General features: G+C 38.9%; 1 protein-coding gene across 9 annotated transcripts in view; it reads left to right on the forward strand.

The window, feature by feature from the left end:
- Positions 1-630: 630 nt before the first annotated feature.
- FAM135A (family with sequence similarity 135 member A) overlaps positions 631-16,120 on the forward strand; it is a 59,519-nt gene continuing 44,029 nt past the window's right edge. For 4 of the 9 annotated variants that reach the window (XM_072408495.1, XM_072408494.1, XM_072408489.1 and 1 more), the window contains exons 1-2: positions 631-752; positions 15,546-15,619. The gene's annotated coding sequence lies outside the window, so the exon portion shown is untranslated. Of the gene's footprint in view, positions 753-11,252; positions 14,236-15,545; positions 15,620-16,120 lie in introns of those variants that run through there. The other 5 variants (XM_072408492.1, XM_072408493.1, XM_072408491.1 and 2 more) reach the window with 4 other exon arrangements.

Consider the following 16,120-nt stretch of genomic DNA (forward strand, 5'->3'; position numbering starts at 1 on the left):
GTGTCACAGAAGGTAAGTGGCCAGCTATGTGTACCAGGCACCCCAGCAGCAGCTCAGTCTGTCTGCAGATCTGACTCCAGGTGGCAGTGATCGGTACTGAGAATCTCCCCCTAGGCAGGGTTCTATGGCATGAGGAAGGGGTAACCACAACCTCACCGCCAGTCTGAATGCAGTCTTGAAGTTTTATGAATGAGCAAGTAGATATTTAGGACAGCACAGAGCCAATTGGCAGTACCCTAATGATCGATCATTACAAATGAGAACATGCAAACTCAATTTGGGGACCCTGGTCTTGATATAGCCCCCCCTTATGGTGATCCCTGCTTCTTGTTAGGATTTTATGTGTGTGACCCTTTATTCGGCAGCTTGTTATGTTTAGGGGGCTGAAATGTGGCATGCTCTCATAGTCCTCTGTGTACCCTGAAAATATCACATTTCTCTGATAATCGGTGAAGGAGATATAAAGGTTTATACATTAGGGAGGCTGTATAAGGTGGGCGGGGAGCACACAGCTGATTGCCAGGTCTATGGGACACGCCTCCTCTCCTTCTGGTAGCACAATGTAATAGAGTAAGATAGAAGATGCGTGCGCAGACACAGCTGATTGTGACGCCGCTGTACACGCCCAATCTTCTGGTAGGACAGATTCTGTAGGTAGGATTATCTCATAGGACCCCGGATGGCTGACTTACTAAAGGCCTGGGCTTTGGCCGGGTCTCAGCGGTTTTTCTGTGTCTTCTGTCCGGCCGTCGGTAAGAGGCTCACAGAGGGGTTGAATTGGGAGGAGACGGGAGAGGGCCCGGGGTGACAGCTGTGTGTACGTGTATTTACATGTGTGTGTGTGTCAGGGTGTGACAGCTATGTGTGCCGGGATTGTGTGTTTGCCCGGTGCTGCCAGGTGTATAGCTAGGCAAACTCCTCAGGTGTATCTATGGGCACCGGGGGGCTCCTCAGGTGTATCTATGGGCACCGGGGGGCTCCTCAGGTGTATCTATGGGCACCGGGGGGCTCCTCAGGTGTATCTATGGGCACGGGGGCTCCTCCGGTGTATCTATGGGCACGGGGGCTCCTCAGGTGTATAGCTAGGCACACTGACTCCTCAGGTGTATGGAGAGGCACGGGGGCTCCTCAGGTGTATCTATGGGCACAGGGGCTCCTCAGGTGTGTGGATGGGCACACTAGACTTCTCAGGTTTGTGCAGGAAGAGGAACCTATTAGGTGTATGGACAGGGGAACCAATGGTTTAGTGACTCATAGCTCAGGTGTATGGAGAGTGGGAGACTTATGGTTTAGTTGAATGTATAGGGGGACCTATGGCTATGGTGATGGGAGACCTATGGTTTGGGTGTATAAATAGTGGGACCTATGGTTTGGGTGTATGGAGAAGTAGCTAGGCATATGGACAGGGGTTACCCAAGTCTCGGACTCAGGTAGGCAGACATTCTGTTGCTAAGGAGAGGGAAGGGATAGGGTTCCAACCAACATATTTACTAAGCAGTGAGCTCTAGCTCCACTCCACTATAGGTTTTATATTTGGCACTGACATTGAAGTCGCTTGTAAGTCTACACATGCATTGTGCTTTCGATTGTTCTCAGCTTTGACTTGGGCAAATGTACTTTGTGATCCATTCTGCTTGGTTTCTGTGTCTGGTTAAGAAGTGTAATGTTCATTCATTTGATAAGAATGAATCATTTTACATTTCTAGCTACATCTAACAATCTGATCACTTGAGGTGGGGTACTGTGTATAGCACTGCTAAGCTGAATGTGTCCCAAACTAGGTACATGTGTAAACTAATCAGTCCCCTGGCTTCCATGTACCATAAATACACAGACACCTCATTGTGTCAGTTCTTGCTATGGAATATTGGGTCACTAACCTGTGCATTAAACTTTGAAAACAGCAAGAAAGCTTGTAAACATTATCTTGTCCTGTTGTTGGGAGATGACGTGCTTAGGACTCTAAACTGTAATAAATTATTTCTCAACCCCGGTTCCTCCAGAGGTTGCTAGGGGTTTCATGAGCAACAAAAAGTTTGTGACTCTCAGGTTAGTTTAACAGATACCAATGGTCTTTTTGACTATATAAAAAATGTGGAAACCTTCCCACTTATCGATGCAGGAGGCATTCTTCCCACTGTCCACCACTAATGTACTGTGCGCTGTGGATATAGTAATTATAGAAGGGGTTCCATAAAGACTTCAAAGGTATTTCAAGGGTCCCCCATGAAAAAAAAGGTCGATAAACACTGCTGTAATGTGTCAGGGAGAATGATGTAGAGATAGGCCTTTGCTTTTGTCTTGTATGTACATACCATTACATTCAGACTTTGCAGAAGAATGATGGTGATATCTTGGTAAGTAAACCACTGGCGGCAGCTTTAAGCTACATACACACGAACGATCGTATAGCACCGATCCTGCACATAGAGTTAACGACACGATCGTTCGTAGATATTGTACACACAATAGTTACTTTTTTACGAACGATTTTTTGCCCAATCGATCGTTCGTCGTTCGATTGGAACGATAAAAATTGGAAGTGTGTACGCACCTTTAGTCCTACACATTGTAGACCAGTGCATTGTAATGCAGTCCAAGTGCCTGTACATCTACAGCATGCAGGATGTACTTAGGTTGGTCTCCCATTTATTGGCACCATGTTTCTATTGTGCATACACCATTTGCATTTACTAACATTTTTATATAGTACTTTTGCATAGAGCTGAAAAACTGGTATTAATGAAGGGCTAAAGACAAAACATACATTTGGAAAGTGAATAGGTATGTCCCTGTGTCTGCTTCTTTTGTACTGGGAAAAACATTCTAAAAGAAAATGTTCCATACACATGAGCCTTTGGTATGAAGTTTGGTTTAAGACTCTCTTCTGTTGGTTCTGGATAACAAACCAGTCATTGTACAAAATAAAACTCTAAGCAGCATTAATGCCCCTATAAACGAAAGTCCTAATAGAAATGCATGCAAAAATCCCTCTGTGTTTCCCAATGCAGCAAAAGTAATGGAAAGGTGGGTGAGCCTGTTGTGCCTCCAGATACCCTTAGTGGTGGGAAATTGTCAGAAATATCTGCACCCATACATGTGCTGATGATTGACCGGTTTAATAATCTTTGTGTATTCTTGAACAGTTATGTTTGCTTGTCTGATAAGGCACAATTAGGAGCACAAAATGATAGATTATTGTAACTGATCATTGGTTATTGCAGGTTTTGTGTTCTGATTTAGGTTTGTTGAATGGCTTTGGCTAAGTGCAGGCAGACAAATTCCTGCACCCATGGTTGTTTTCTACATGCATAACATTACCCTGTAAGTATGGAGTAGGCCAGTACGCCTACACTTAGGTCAAAACACACAATTGTCTGCAGTTTATACCATGGAAGTACTTTGCAGCCTTGATCTGCATTGTTTGTGTTTAAATAGCCATGTTTGTTTAATGCAGCGTCAGATGGAGGTTGTTTCCATGTGTAGGAATGCATCATTGCCCTTCTTGTATAGCCATATGTATGATTGGGGTGAGCTAGCTTGTGTATAGGTCATCTACTGGAAAAGTAAATATGTAGCAAAGAATGGATGAATAGCTTGCCTATAAAGAAGAAAATGTTTATTTTGTATATTACATATACAATACTAGATTTTTTTTTGTCCCTGGTTTGTTGCTTGGAAAAATGAGTTCTGGCTAGTTGACCTGATGATACACTGCAGTTTTAGAAAAATGTTTCTTCTTACCAGGTGTTTCAATTACTTATTTCAGCCACCTACAAAGGCTTTTATGTATAAAGTTGCCAGTTTACAAAGCATAGGCTTTCAGAATATGTGACATCTCTGTCTCTTTTATATAATTCATTACATACTGATAATACAGCTTTACAGAAAATGTCACCACTCTTGTGTTGGGATAGCAGCCATCTGCCCTGGGGCACACAACTTAGTCTGTCAAACCCACCAGGATAAAAAATTGCAAATGCATTCCACGAAGCCCTGAGTATTTCAACAGTGTTGTGACTGGTGAGCCAGCCCCAACTTGGTTTCTCCCACTAAAGAAAAAGCCACTTTGGGGTCATATCCTCCTCTTCAATTTATTGCCATAGTTAAAGATATCTGGGTTTGTGGCTATTTTTTTCCCAATCTTACTGTGCTGCTGACATTTTTCACTGTAATATTATTCCTCAATGGCACTCAAGGACCACTGTAGTGAGTAATTTTACTATGATACCAGTCATGTCAATGCTAGATCAGGTGTCCCCAAGCATTCTTCACCAAAGGCCAGTTTACTGTCCTTTAGACTTTTGAGGTTCCAAAGTAGTGTGGGAGTAGAAAATTCCTGACATCCATGTTCACCAATAGTGGAAGTAAACAAATCCTTAGGCTCAATATTCAGTAAGAGTAAAAAATGTTCCAGGAGCTGTAAGCAGTGGGAGGAAACACAATACCTCATCATGTCAGTGGGGGGATAGTGCTCAAGAGCTGGTTGAAGGCAAGCACTAGTCTTCAGTTTGGGTGGCCTTTTGTTCTCACTGTCAGAATAAATTGTTTATTTTTGTCCCAATATAATTATATCTTGACAATTCTTAGGAGTTGCGTGTACACGTGAGATGAGCACGGCCTGTTGTGTGTAGAATAGTACCCCAGCATTGTCTATCACTCCACCGCAGTGAATTTATGAACAACTGCTGTGCTTTCCCTTGAAGGATTCCACAGCAGGGTGCCGCTCACTCATCCTTCTCTCCCCTCTTTATTGAACACAATAGTGCTGTGTGTATGGCACTCGTTTGTTCATCTGTTATTGGCAACGATTGTGAAAGATCGTTTCTAGTGACCATCATCTGAAGTCTGTACAGGGCTTTACATATTAGCTTAATTGATCTGTAACGTTATATCATCTGATTGAAAAGAAAGCTGAAATTGCATTTGCTTGTGGTTTTTGTTATTAGAATAGTCTGATACTACAAATGCAAATATTATTGAATCGCAGCCAGATGTTGTATTTGCCGTTACCACTTAACAGATTACAGATTTCCTACCTTGTAACTTTGGGCAGCATGTTGGACTGTATGCCATAGTTACTAGGTTTGACCCATATCTTTTTTTAAAGGGTATATTTTATTCAAACATAAAAACAATGGATTATGGTATGGTGCATTTGGCGTGGTGGAGTGTGGTGTGCAATTTTGCCTTCCTTTTATTTCATGTGTTAAAATCAATTTGTCTAAACACAAGTAAGCGTTCACTACAATATGCCAAATCCTTGTTAAAAAGATGTGTTAAAGCACTTGTCACGGTAAAACCTTTGTTGTTTTCTCATAAAGTATTAAAAGATGAAGAGGTAAAGTATGATGTGTGCATATGTACTATATGGTTAATATCTCCCTGACTTGGCAATGTTGTATTGAATGTATCCTTGTTTTGTCCTTGTTTTGTATAAAACGTGCCAGGGCTAAAATTCGGCAGATACTTGATGGAATATTGGAGTTTTGAATGAGATCAGACTGATTGTAGAAGTTGAAGAGGTCATTGTATTTGTGTATTTCTTTTAATTTTCTCACCCATTCTAGGTTTGGGTTTGTGGGTTGCAGTTTACTGTGGTTTGCTGTCATTATGTAATTTAGAGAAAAATACGCTTCATTGTCATAAATGTGTTTCTGATTCTCTATGTGTTACCAATTTCTTGACACACCTGTCTGCAGCTCCATGTTTCCTTTTTTACTAAAGGGGGCTATTATAAGAAGATCTCAGTGCTAAGTTATCCATTTCTGCTACTGTGTAGATCAGAGGTCAGCAACAGGTTAACTCAACTATAGCAGATAGATTGTGACTGGCTTCTGCTGTCTGTACTGCCCCATTGTCATAAGTAGTGATAGCGGCATCACCTTTCCTGTCAGATGGCATCCAGAGTGGTGAACCAGAGCTGGGCAGGTGTAGAGAGCCATATAGAGGGGGGATACAGGCTGCTATCTCCCTTACCAGGAAGGACATTGTGATTGGTCAGGGTATGAAAAGGAGAATATCCCCACCACCTGATCATTACCCACCTTTGTGGGCGTGCTTGGTTCATATGGCATTGTCTTTATAAGTAACCACAACAAACTGTAAAGTGAGCATGGCAGGAAAGGAGATTACCCTATGATTTATAAAACTTGTTTTATATGTACTTTTGTACTGTTTTATATGTTCTTCGCGGTTTGCCTAAAGTATAGCTTCAGGAAATTTTAAATGCGTTATAGCAAATCTGTCAATAATGATGAAATAAAGGGGTGTCAATTTCTTTTCTTCTTTGTTTCTGGTATGTTAATCAACTCTGTATAGCAGGATATGCATTCCCTTCAATGGACAGGCTACTCACGTGCTTCCATCCTCTTCCTTCTATTTTCTATTATGTTTGTGTGTCAGCTCACGTGCATGAATATTACATTAACAGATGTTTTCATATCATGTTATACAGATATTTTCATATCCTGTTATATATTATGAATTGTACAGAATTGCTTATCTGTAAAAAAAAAATGCATTATCTTGGTTAAAATGGCAATCCTTATGCAGGATTCAGTGCACTTTGAATGTATAGTATCATTTGAGAAACTGCTTTTAGTTTATTCCGGTCAGCCAAATGTAAAATAGCTGAAAGGCATTCCCAGCATCCATACAGATGTAAACAAATGGTAAGCTAACCTAAGAAGCATGTACTGCTAAAGAGATGCTTGGGGTTTGTGTCTATATATTGTTTTATATAGGGAACTATGTTTGCTTGTGGCTTTATAAGGAACTGGTAGGACCAATAAGCAGCATATTGTAGCTGTAAAAAGTCAACTGTAGAAGGGAATTTTCAGACTTGATTTGCCCCAATAATGTGTCAGGTACTGTACAATAAAGTGTCCATTTTCTTTAAGCAAACTTGCACAGAAGAAATAAATGGAGGATAAAACTACCAATTATAAAAACAATGCTTATTCTTTGTGGAGCTTGTATGTAAATCGTGGCTCTCTGTAATTAAATGATAGCTGCACAACTTGCATTTAGGAAGAGGTTAAAGTACGTTTTGTAGAATGTGTCCACTTTCTTCAATTTTGTTTTGCAGCCCGATCCTACAGGCGTAGCCTTAATCTACAATACCCTATAATGACAAAGTGAAAACGGAATTTTAGACAATTTTGTAAGATTATTAAAAAGAAAAAATTGAAATATCATGTTTACATAACTATTTTGACCTTTTGGAACAATTACAATTTAGGTCACATGGCTCCCACTTCTCTTGATCACTGCTGAGATTCTTCTGCACATTGGAGTCCATGTGTGGTAAAGGAAATTTGATTTAACATGATTTGGAAAGGCAAACACCTCTCTATAGAACGTCCCATAGCTGCCAATGTAGAGCAAAAGACAAGCCATGAGGTAAAAAGAACTGCCTGCAGACCTCAGGAACAGGATTGTTCCAAGCACGGATCTGGGGAAGGCTACAAAAAAAAAATCAGCTGCACTGAAGGTTCCTAATAGCACATTGACCTTCATAATTCTCAAACGGAAGACACTTGGCACAACCAGGAACCTTCCATGAGCTGGATGCCTGGGCAAACTTATCAATCGAGGGAGAAAGGCCTTGGTAAATGAAAACAAGGAACCCGGTGGTCACCCTGACTGAGCTCCAGATCCAATGAGGAGATGGGACTAGGTTAGGGAAGGATAACCATTACTGTAGTCCTCTACTGTTCTGGATTTTATGACCGGGTGGCTAGATGGACCCTCGCTTCAGTGCTAATCACATGAAAACCCAATTGGAGTATGCAAAAAAGCTTCTGGAGGACTCTGACTGTGAGGAACAAGATTCTCTGCTCTGATGACACCATGACTTTGGCCTCATTTCTAAATGCTATGTCTGGAGGAAACAATACACCACCCATCACTGTTCCAGTACCATCCCAACAGTGAGGCATGGTGGTGGAAGCATCATGTTGTGGGGGTGTTTTTCAGCAGCAGGGAGAGGGGGACTGGTCAGGATTGAGGGAAAGCTAACTGGTGCAAAGTACAGACATATCCCCAATGAAAGTTGTGCTTTTGGACCTCATACTGGGCTGAAGGCTTACCTTCCTACATGACAATGAGCCTTAACGGACATTACTGAAGAGACCTGAAAATTGTTGCCCATCAAAACTGATTAAGCTTGAGAGAATTTGTAGAAAAGATGGAGCTTCAACTAAATAAAGGATCTGAATACTTATGTACATGGGATATTTCAGTTTTTTTCCTTTCTAATAATATGCTAAATTCTGGTTTCACTTGGTCATTTTGTAAAAGAAAAAAACAGTTGTAGCAACAGGCTGCAACAAAACAAAATTGAAAAAGTTAAGGGGTCTGAATACTTTCTGAAGCCACTGTACATTCTCAGCATTCCTTGGTGCCATATTGAAGGAGTTCCTATGAGCATGAGCTGGAGTTACAGTATTCAGGCCTGACTGTTTAAGATGGCTGAATATAGTGATGCTGCCAGAGGAGTGAAGGGAGGTGAGTTTGGTTTTGCTTTCAAGAGAAACTGATGACTTGAGCTCTGTCATTAAACCTTTTCTATCAATGAAGGGGGACTCGGGACAATAAAAAAGCTAAAATTTCTACCAGGTGGCCGGAGAAAACTACCTTTTCACAGTACTGACAAAAGTGTGTGTGTGTGTATTTTTATATATATATATATATATATATATATATATATATATATATATATATATATATAAATTTTTTTTCCCAAGAGACAAATATAACTGTAGGGAAAAAAAAACGAAAGGTCTCATTCTTACTAGTTTATTGTGGTAAAGCACGTTTAACACGGTAATGCACATATAAAAACGTATGTAATATGCCGTGTTGCCAATAATGCCTGATGGTACTCTAAATTTACCTTCACGTGCATTGCAGCGCAGCATGCCTCGTTTTGTGGTGTGCTTTCAAAAGCTCAGCATGAGCAATTTTCTGTGCATTGGACAGTCGGTTTAAGTGAATGGGCAGACTTAATGCAATGCTTTCCCTTTCAAAAACACATCTTACAGCCTAGAGAGAACAAACCCTTAAGCCTCATGTTGACTAGAACATTGGGTAAGAATTCCAGCAAGCAAAGGCTAATGAGTTGTCTGTGAATATCCTAGGTGATGTTTGCCTGATGTCTTTTGGAGTCAATAAGCTGCGGCATTCATAGGTTTGTATACTTGTCATAGCAAGTATAATTTTCTATATTCATTTTGCAACCTGAATAAAACCATGTGAATTGTGGTGTGACACAAATCATAGCTGTCGTTTTAAACCGTAGGAACATTTTAAATTCTTAATGGTATCTGTACTGCAATAGGTGTCTCCTATTGTGACTGTATTAATAATGATTACCTTTCATTCCAGGTATGCTGCTCAGTGTACATAATCTGTGCATTATGCCATCCAGCCAATACCAACCTGCTGGCTTGTATCTCATTTTCTTTTATTTTGCTTTGAGTTCTGCTTGCTCATGACTAATGAATGTCAAATTAGTGTGGTTATTTGTAGGCTGCAGCTTCTTGGTACTGAATTCATTGCCTATGTTGTCTAGACTGCTTTCTGTGCACAAGTTTGTATTTAGTGATATTAAAGATCAGACAATATAGGCTTATTGGAAATTAATGTTTAGTGTATTATGTTATAAAGTCAAGAACATGTAGAAAATCCAGACCACCTATAGGTGACAACATAATACATAGGTGAATATTGTGCAATCCCACTGTTCACCTGCAGGTGTTCCGGGTCCTGTTGAATTGAAATAACCACTAAATGAGATTGGCATTTGAAAGTAAATTAATTCATACTCTGCGCTGTCATGGCCTTATTATTGTACCTGTGATTCCTCAGCCTGTTCAGCCATTCCTGTTTGTGTGCAGTCACATAACTGGTAACTCTAGACAACAGGTTACCAGTGTTAGCACCTGACCTATAGCTTATGTATGAGTGGTTGCTATCCTCTATTGTTTGTTTGCTGTTTGACTACATTGTTACCCACTGTCTTTAGTTCTCATCCTATGTATATCTTTTCCCGGTACCATAGAAATACTAAATGTTTAATGATTTGGAATGATTTGTGAATACATTGGCTGTGCTTCCTGGACCTGATTAACATTTGCTATAACCCAATCTAACACAGGGCAGCATCCTAAACGATACATGCAGCCCTTTCCTTGGTTTATTTGTATAATCTTCACAAATTCTATCAAGTTTAGGCAGTGGCAGGTAATGACAACAGTTAGATGGAAACCCTGGTTGTTTTAAATATTTTAAAAGTAATCCACACAATGTAAGTACCGGTAATATTTTTGATCCTATGTAATATTTTGGACCTTTTCATACCACGTTTGCTTTGGTAGTGCATTATCTGTGTATTGGCTAATTCAAAACATAGGTGCAGGAAATGTGTTTGAGCCCAATGCAAGGTGTTCAGTGTTCTATGCTCCAAAAAATGCAAACAGTACCTATGATATGGTGAGTTGCAGCCATTTCATTTAAATGGACTGCCTAACACAGCACATTGCATGGTATATCTGTGCATGCACTGCATTGTCTTTTTAAAAGGGGGTTAAAGGTAAATGTGGCTAAATTCTGCCTCCAGTCCTTTGAGATTCCAGTGAGTGAACTGGGGGGAGGGGGGTTGGGATCCCACTTTCAGCACGCTCATGGGTTCTTCTTCTATATCCCACCCCTTGCATGCATACCTAACTCCTTGTATCTGTACTGAATTAGATGGCCCCTCCTAGGGTAAAAGGATAGCACTGAAAGTACTATACGTTGTATCCTCCGCAAGATTAAATGCTCGTCTTAGCAGTGTTACTCTAATCCTTTGTGTTTTGCTGTGTAGCTTATTTGGCTGAATTAAATGTTGTTTTGGGGGTCGCATTCCACCTTTTGCAGCAAAAAAATCAAAGAGGCAGTCATGGCTCATTGCATATGTGGATTTCATATTCAGTTTACTACATCAGACCAATTGTTTCTGGGCACATGGAAGTGTTAAAAAAAAAAAAAAAAAAACAACTTTTTCATCCTTTTTACAAGGTAAAGGATTTTGGGTTTGGTATGATGGTTTTACTCCCTATTAAATGTTTTTTGTGTTTTATTGTTGGCCACTACGAAATGGTGTGATGTCCTCATGTAAAGTGTGTTCAATCGAATAGCCCGATATTTTCGCGGAGTACGAACGCTGACTTTGAACAGCATTAAAGTCTATGGGGGGAAAATTCAGGTTATTTTCTTGACTGTGTAGAACTAACATTAACATTAAAGGCTCTTTTTTTAACACATATTTTTACACGAATTTGCAAAGTCAAAACCGTGTTTTTCGGGTCAGGTCTATCCGAATTTGAACAGCCATATTCGGGTCGAATATAAGGACAACCTGAATTCAAACATCAACACCAGTAACAAACCCGGACTGCAAGCGTTTCTTACACACCTTATATGAGGACAAAGCGCCATCTACTGGTGTGATCAGAGTATAAACAGATCCTTCTTCTAATGCCATTTTAGGAGTAAAAAATGTATTTATACTTGGAGTATATACTGAATATATATGTTTGACATTATAATGCCTTATTGGTTAAAGGTAAGTTTTATTTGTAACTTTTACTATTTGGTTGTAGTAGATTTCTGCCCCAGTGTGCCACTACAGACCCCAAAAGTTATGCTACAACTCTTAGGGAGTGCTTCATTGCTCTCCATGCCCTAAAGTTCCAAGATTTTGGGGTGCTCTGGATCACGGTGGCATAGGTGAGAACAGCTAAGTATACACCTGTTTTGTGCACTGTACAGGCAAAGTACACATTTACTTACCTTTTCACTTGAGTTATATTCTTTTTAATAATGAATGTTCTCTTCTGGTGGGTAATTTATTTGTAATTTTGCCATATTTTATGACATTCACCAAAATATTGCTTCCCCAATTTATTAAGGACATGCACTTTCTAGTTTCCCTTCATTTGCTGTATTTCATAGTTGCATGATAGACTCCAGCCAAGTAGCTAAATGCACAGTTAAACTACATATACTGTACATGATCTGTTATATCTGCTGTCCTATTTGTTGATCTATTCAGCCATTTTTTTGATTCTAGCTGTAATGGCATTTCTTTTTTAAAGGTTTATTGCATTTTAAGTCAAACAAACATGTATGTACATTACAGCAACAAAAAGTATCCAGGTATGTAGGTACAAAACAGGTACACAGAGTGATTAGCAATGTACAAAAGCTGCAGGAACAGAAAAAGGTGCACTATAATATATTAATTGCACCATGGTATTAAAATGTTACATAGCGCTATCAGACTACATAGCCTCCAAATAGTATAAGATTAACCAGCCGGGCCATACATGGCAGACAATTTCAGGGGTATCTCTCAAGTAATGAGTGATCACAAAAAAAAATTAATTTTGTGTAAACATCTTTTTGAAGGGAAGCTTTCCAGTAAAAGGGTATAGGTGTTTTAGCAGCATTTAAATAGAAGGCTACAAGTGAACGCTTGTAATAGCCTACTAAACAATCTGTACGATAAAAAAAACCCACAATACCAAGAGGAATGTTCAGAGATTTTGGCACAGGTAGCCCAATATATAAAGTGTATTTCTGCACATGTCTTGAATATTGAGGCAGTCCCCAGAGATATGTGTGAACATGCCTGTGCTGCCACAACCATTCCGATCCCTCCTTGCATGTCATATCCCTCTCCTTTTCTGTGTTGTACTCCCTTTGCTGCACCCATACCCCTCTCTACATAACATTGTATGTTTTAGCTAACCTCAAATACAAGATGGTGGTTATTGTATGTTTGTTTTGAGGGTCTTTTCATGCCTTAAATGTTAAATGCACTTACACTGATCAGTCAGAACTTCAAAGCCACTGAGAGGTGAAATGAATAACACTGATTATTGTGTTACTGTCAGTCAGTGTGACATAAATGATCTGGTGCTAACTTGCCAGATACCATAGGACACCTTTGGATGACTTGTGAAGTCCTTTTCTCCACAGGTCAGAACTTTTAGTGGTGACCTGCAGAATGTTAGGGTGGTTCTGATAGTATGAAGGTAATGTGTGGAAGGGCGGTAGTGGTTGTGCAGTGCATACAGACATTTTTTCTATATTGGTCTTTAGATAGATACCTATATTTCTGTGAATCTCCTTGAATCCTAGGTTCAAGGTTTACACAGGACTATTTCTTATTTCCATGTTCAGCTCGGTTGCTGTAGAGGCTCTGGAATTTGACAGCTGAATGACATGTGGTGGGTTTTGGTGCCAAGAATGGGTAGGGCTTAATCTCAACTGGAGAGTGTTCACTTGTGAGTTACTACTAAATGCAGCTGTGCCCTGATCTGCTAGCACACAATTGATATTCTGCTGGAGGTAAATTGTGGGTCACTAATTATTTATTTGTTAATGTCTGAAAAGTATGGATGCAATTATTAATGATAATAATATTTTATTATTCAATCATATTTTTACCTACAGCTTTAGCTGAAAGGAGCACTTTCTTTGTCAATTCTTGTTACCCCTAAATTAGCTACCTACGGAAGTGTAGTTGAATAGCAGAATTTTTGATTCACCTTTTGACTGTGATCTTGAACAACTTTCTTAGACTACATTTGTATTATTTTTTTGTACTCTAGGGTATCTGATACCCAAGGTCATAAAGAGAAGTAAAAAATACAATGGGAGGAAATAAAGACAAATCCTGTAGGTCAGCTGTGCAATTGAGCAAAGAGTCAGTGTGTGGATTTTCAAACTTCAAAATCTGATCTTTCTACATGTGCAGCAGTTGAAGTGATATCAATTATAAAGATTTAATTGATTAGACCATAGAAGTCATTTTTGTATTCCCAAATTTATAAGTATTAGGCGCTAAACTGTTTTTTCTTTCCTGATTTTTGGCATGTTTGAAACAGAATCCTGTGCGTGTCCCAGTATGTTGGATGGACCTTACCACTGCTTTGGACACATTGGGAATATTTAAACACAATGAACAAATTATTTTTTGCTGTCATATACAGAAATTGCTTTTTCTCAATTCCTTTGACACCATTTGATATTTATTGAAAGTTAGGCTGTTCTGTATTAACACTTGGTGATGATCTCAGCTATCTAGCTTGTAAACAGTTTGTTTCAACAGTTACACCAGAAGGCCGCACTAAGGTGTGCACAGAAATAAGGCCTTGGGTCGCCACAAAAATATAAAAACAGGTATACACCTTTTTTATTAATTTAAAGAAAAGTATTAAAATTGAAAATTATTTTCAGACTAATGCGTTCACTAAATACATATATAATTGGCTGGCTTGATCTGCTACTGAGGTCAGTGAGCATAATAAATAAATAAAAATAAAATAAAGAAAATAAATAAAAACAGCAAATTTTGTTATTGTGATGTTTCATTTATAAATATAAATGAAAGCACTGTTGTACTTGTGTCTGTTCTTCCTTTAATGCAATTCCTTCCCCCCTTTCAAACATTTAATATAGCGAGGTGGTAACATGGCTAGACAGAAGCATATTCAAGAATTATTAAATGGGAACTTCAAAAATTTACTTTTATTAAGAAAGATTTTGATGAGACCAGTATCTCATGTAGTTGAGACAAATTAAATCAATATTGATCAATAAAATGGCCTGCAGATTGAATCTCTAAGCACACCGTAGTAGTGTGGTTAAACTTAATTTGGAAATTGTCCAAAAGCTAGCTAAATAGGCTTATTAGTTGCAGGGCCATTCAGACTCCATAAGCAATAGGAGGGGGTTTCTTTGTGCAATTAAAAATGACTTATGTAGGACAATGTATTTTATTTTAGATCAATATGCAGAATTGTTTGTATAGTAAAGTCGCTAAGCAAAATAATAGATGGAAAATGTATTTAAAAAAAGTTTTTATGTAGAATATTTATGTATTGGCCTGATGCATGGAAGCATGCACAAGATTGGACATCTTTAACAGGATAAAGTGTTTTTCTCATGGGAACCAATCTGATTTTCCTGTTAATATTAGTCTGAAGGAAATTGAAATTTGGTTGCACTAGGATATATTATTGTGGTCATAGGATTGCAGTTTTTATTGCCTTAATAAATAAAAACATTGTGGCATATGGTCAAAATGTTGTGCATTTTGTTATGCAAAGATAAAGATTTTACAAATCGAATCGGATCAAATACATTAATATAAAATATATATTTATATAATAAATATTAATATAAATTTACCCATGCATCTGAGCCAGGGAATGAGTGGATTTTAATGACCTGAGATTTGGGTGACTGTCACATGGGTTAACATGTCACAGGATGGTTTTTGTAGCAGAGAAAATAGTTTTCCTCTAATGTAGCATAATACTAAAGAGCTGCAGGCAACCGGGAGGGAAAGACAGGAAGCAAATGCTTTTAGTGTTCATTGATTAGTGTGTGTGTGTGTGTGTGTGTGTGTGTGTGTGTGTATGCGTTCTCAGAAGAATGGAAAGGGAATGAAATATTAATAGTAAGGAATTCCTGTTTTGCTTTCTGAGGTTCAGACAATGTGCTTCTGGCAGCAAGCATGGATAACTGGAAATGAGCTGCAATGGAAACTCCTTCTTCAGAGGTAAGACCTGCATTTTTTTTTTCCTTTACGATTTTATTGTTTGAATAATTCTCTATATGTTAATCTGCTGTTGTCATGTGTGATGTTTAAAAAGCACATTGTGTAGTAGTAGCTTTTGCTGCTGCACATGTCATTATTAAAGTGGGGTCTTAAAGCCAAGTTTAGTGTTTCATTTTAAAAGAATCTGTCGGGGCACATACCTGACTAGATAGCCTCTGAATGCAGTGGCTCCTTCAGACATCCGGGACACCTTTTTCCAGGCCGTGATGTTTGATTCTGCACATCTGTACAGATATTTTACTGACCTGGATCCATAAGTTGGCAAAGCTTGCAGGATGTCTGCTTCCAGGGTTGCTTCTTGGTCAGGTATGTGTCAGTAAGTAAGATTACTATGTTAACTATATCTAAAGTCAAATGTGATGGAAAGTCCAATGGTAATTTGAATTTTTATGGTTGGCACAATCAGTTGGGGAAAATCTCATAGCTTGTGCCTCCTGGGGC

This window comes from Pyxicephalus adspersus, chromosome 4, assembly GCF_032062135.1.
Source record: "Pyxicephalus adspersus chromosome 4, UCB_Pads_2.0, whole genome shotgun sequence".
Classification (NCBI taxonomy): Eukaryota; Metazoa; Chordata; class Amphibia; order Anura; family Pyxicephalidae; genus Pyxicephalus; species Pyxicephalus adspersus.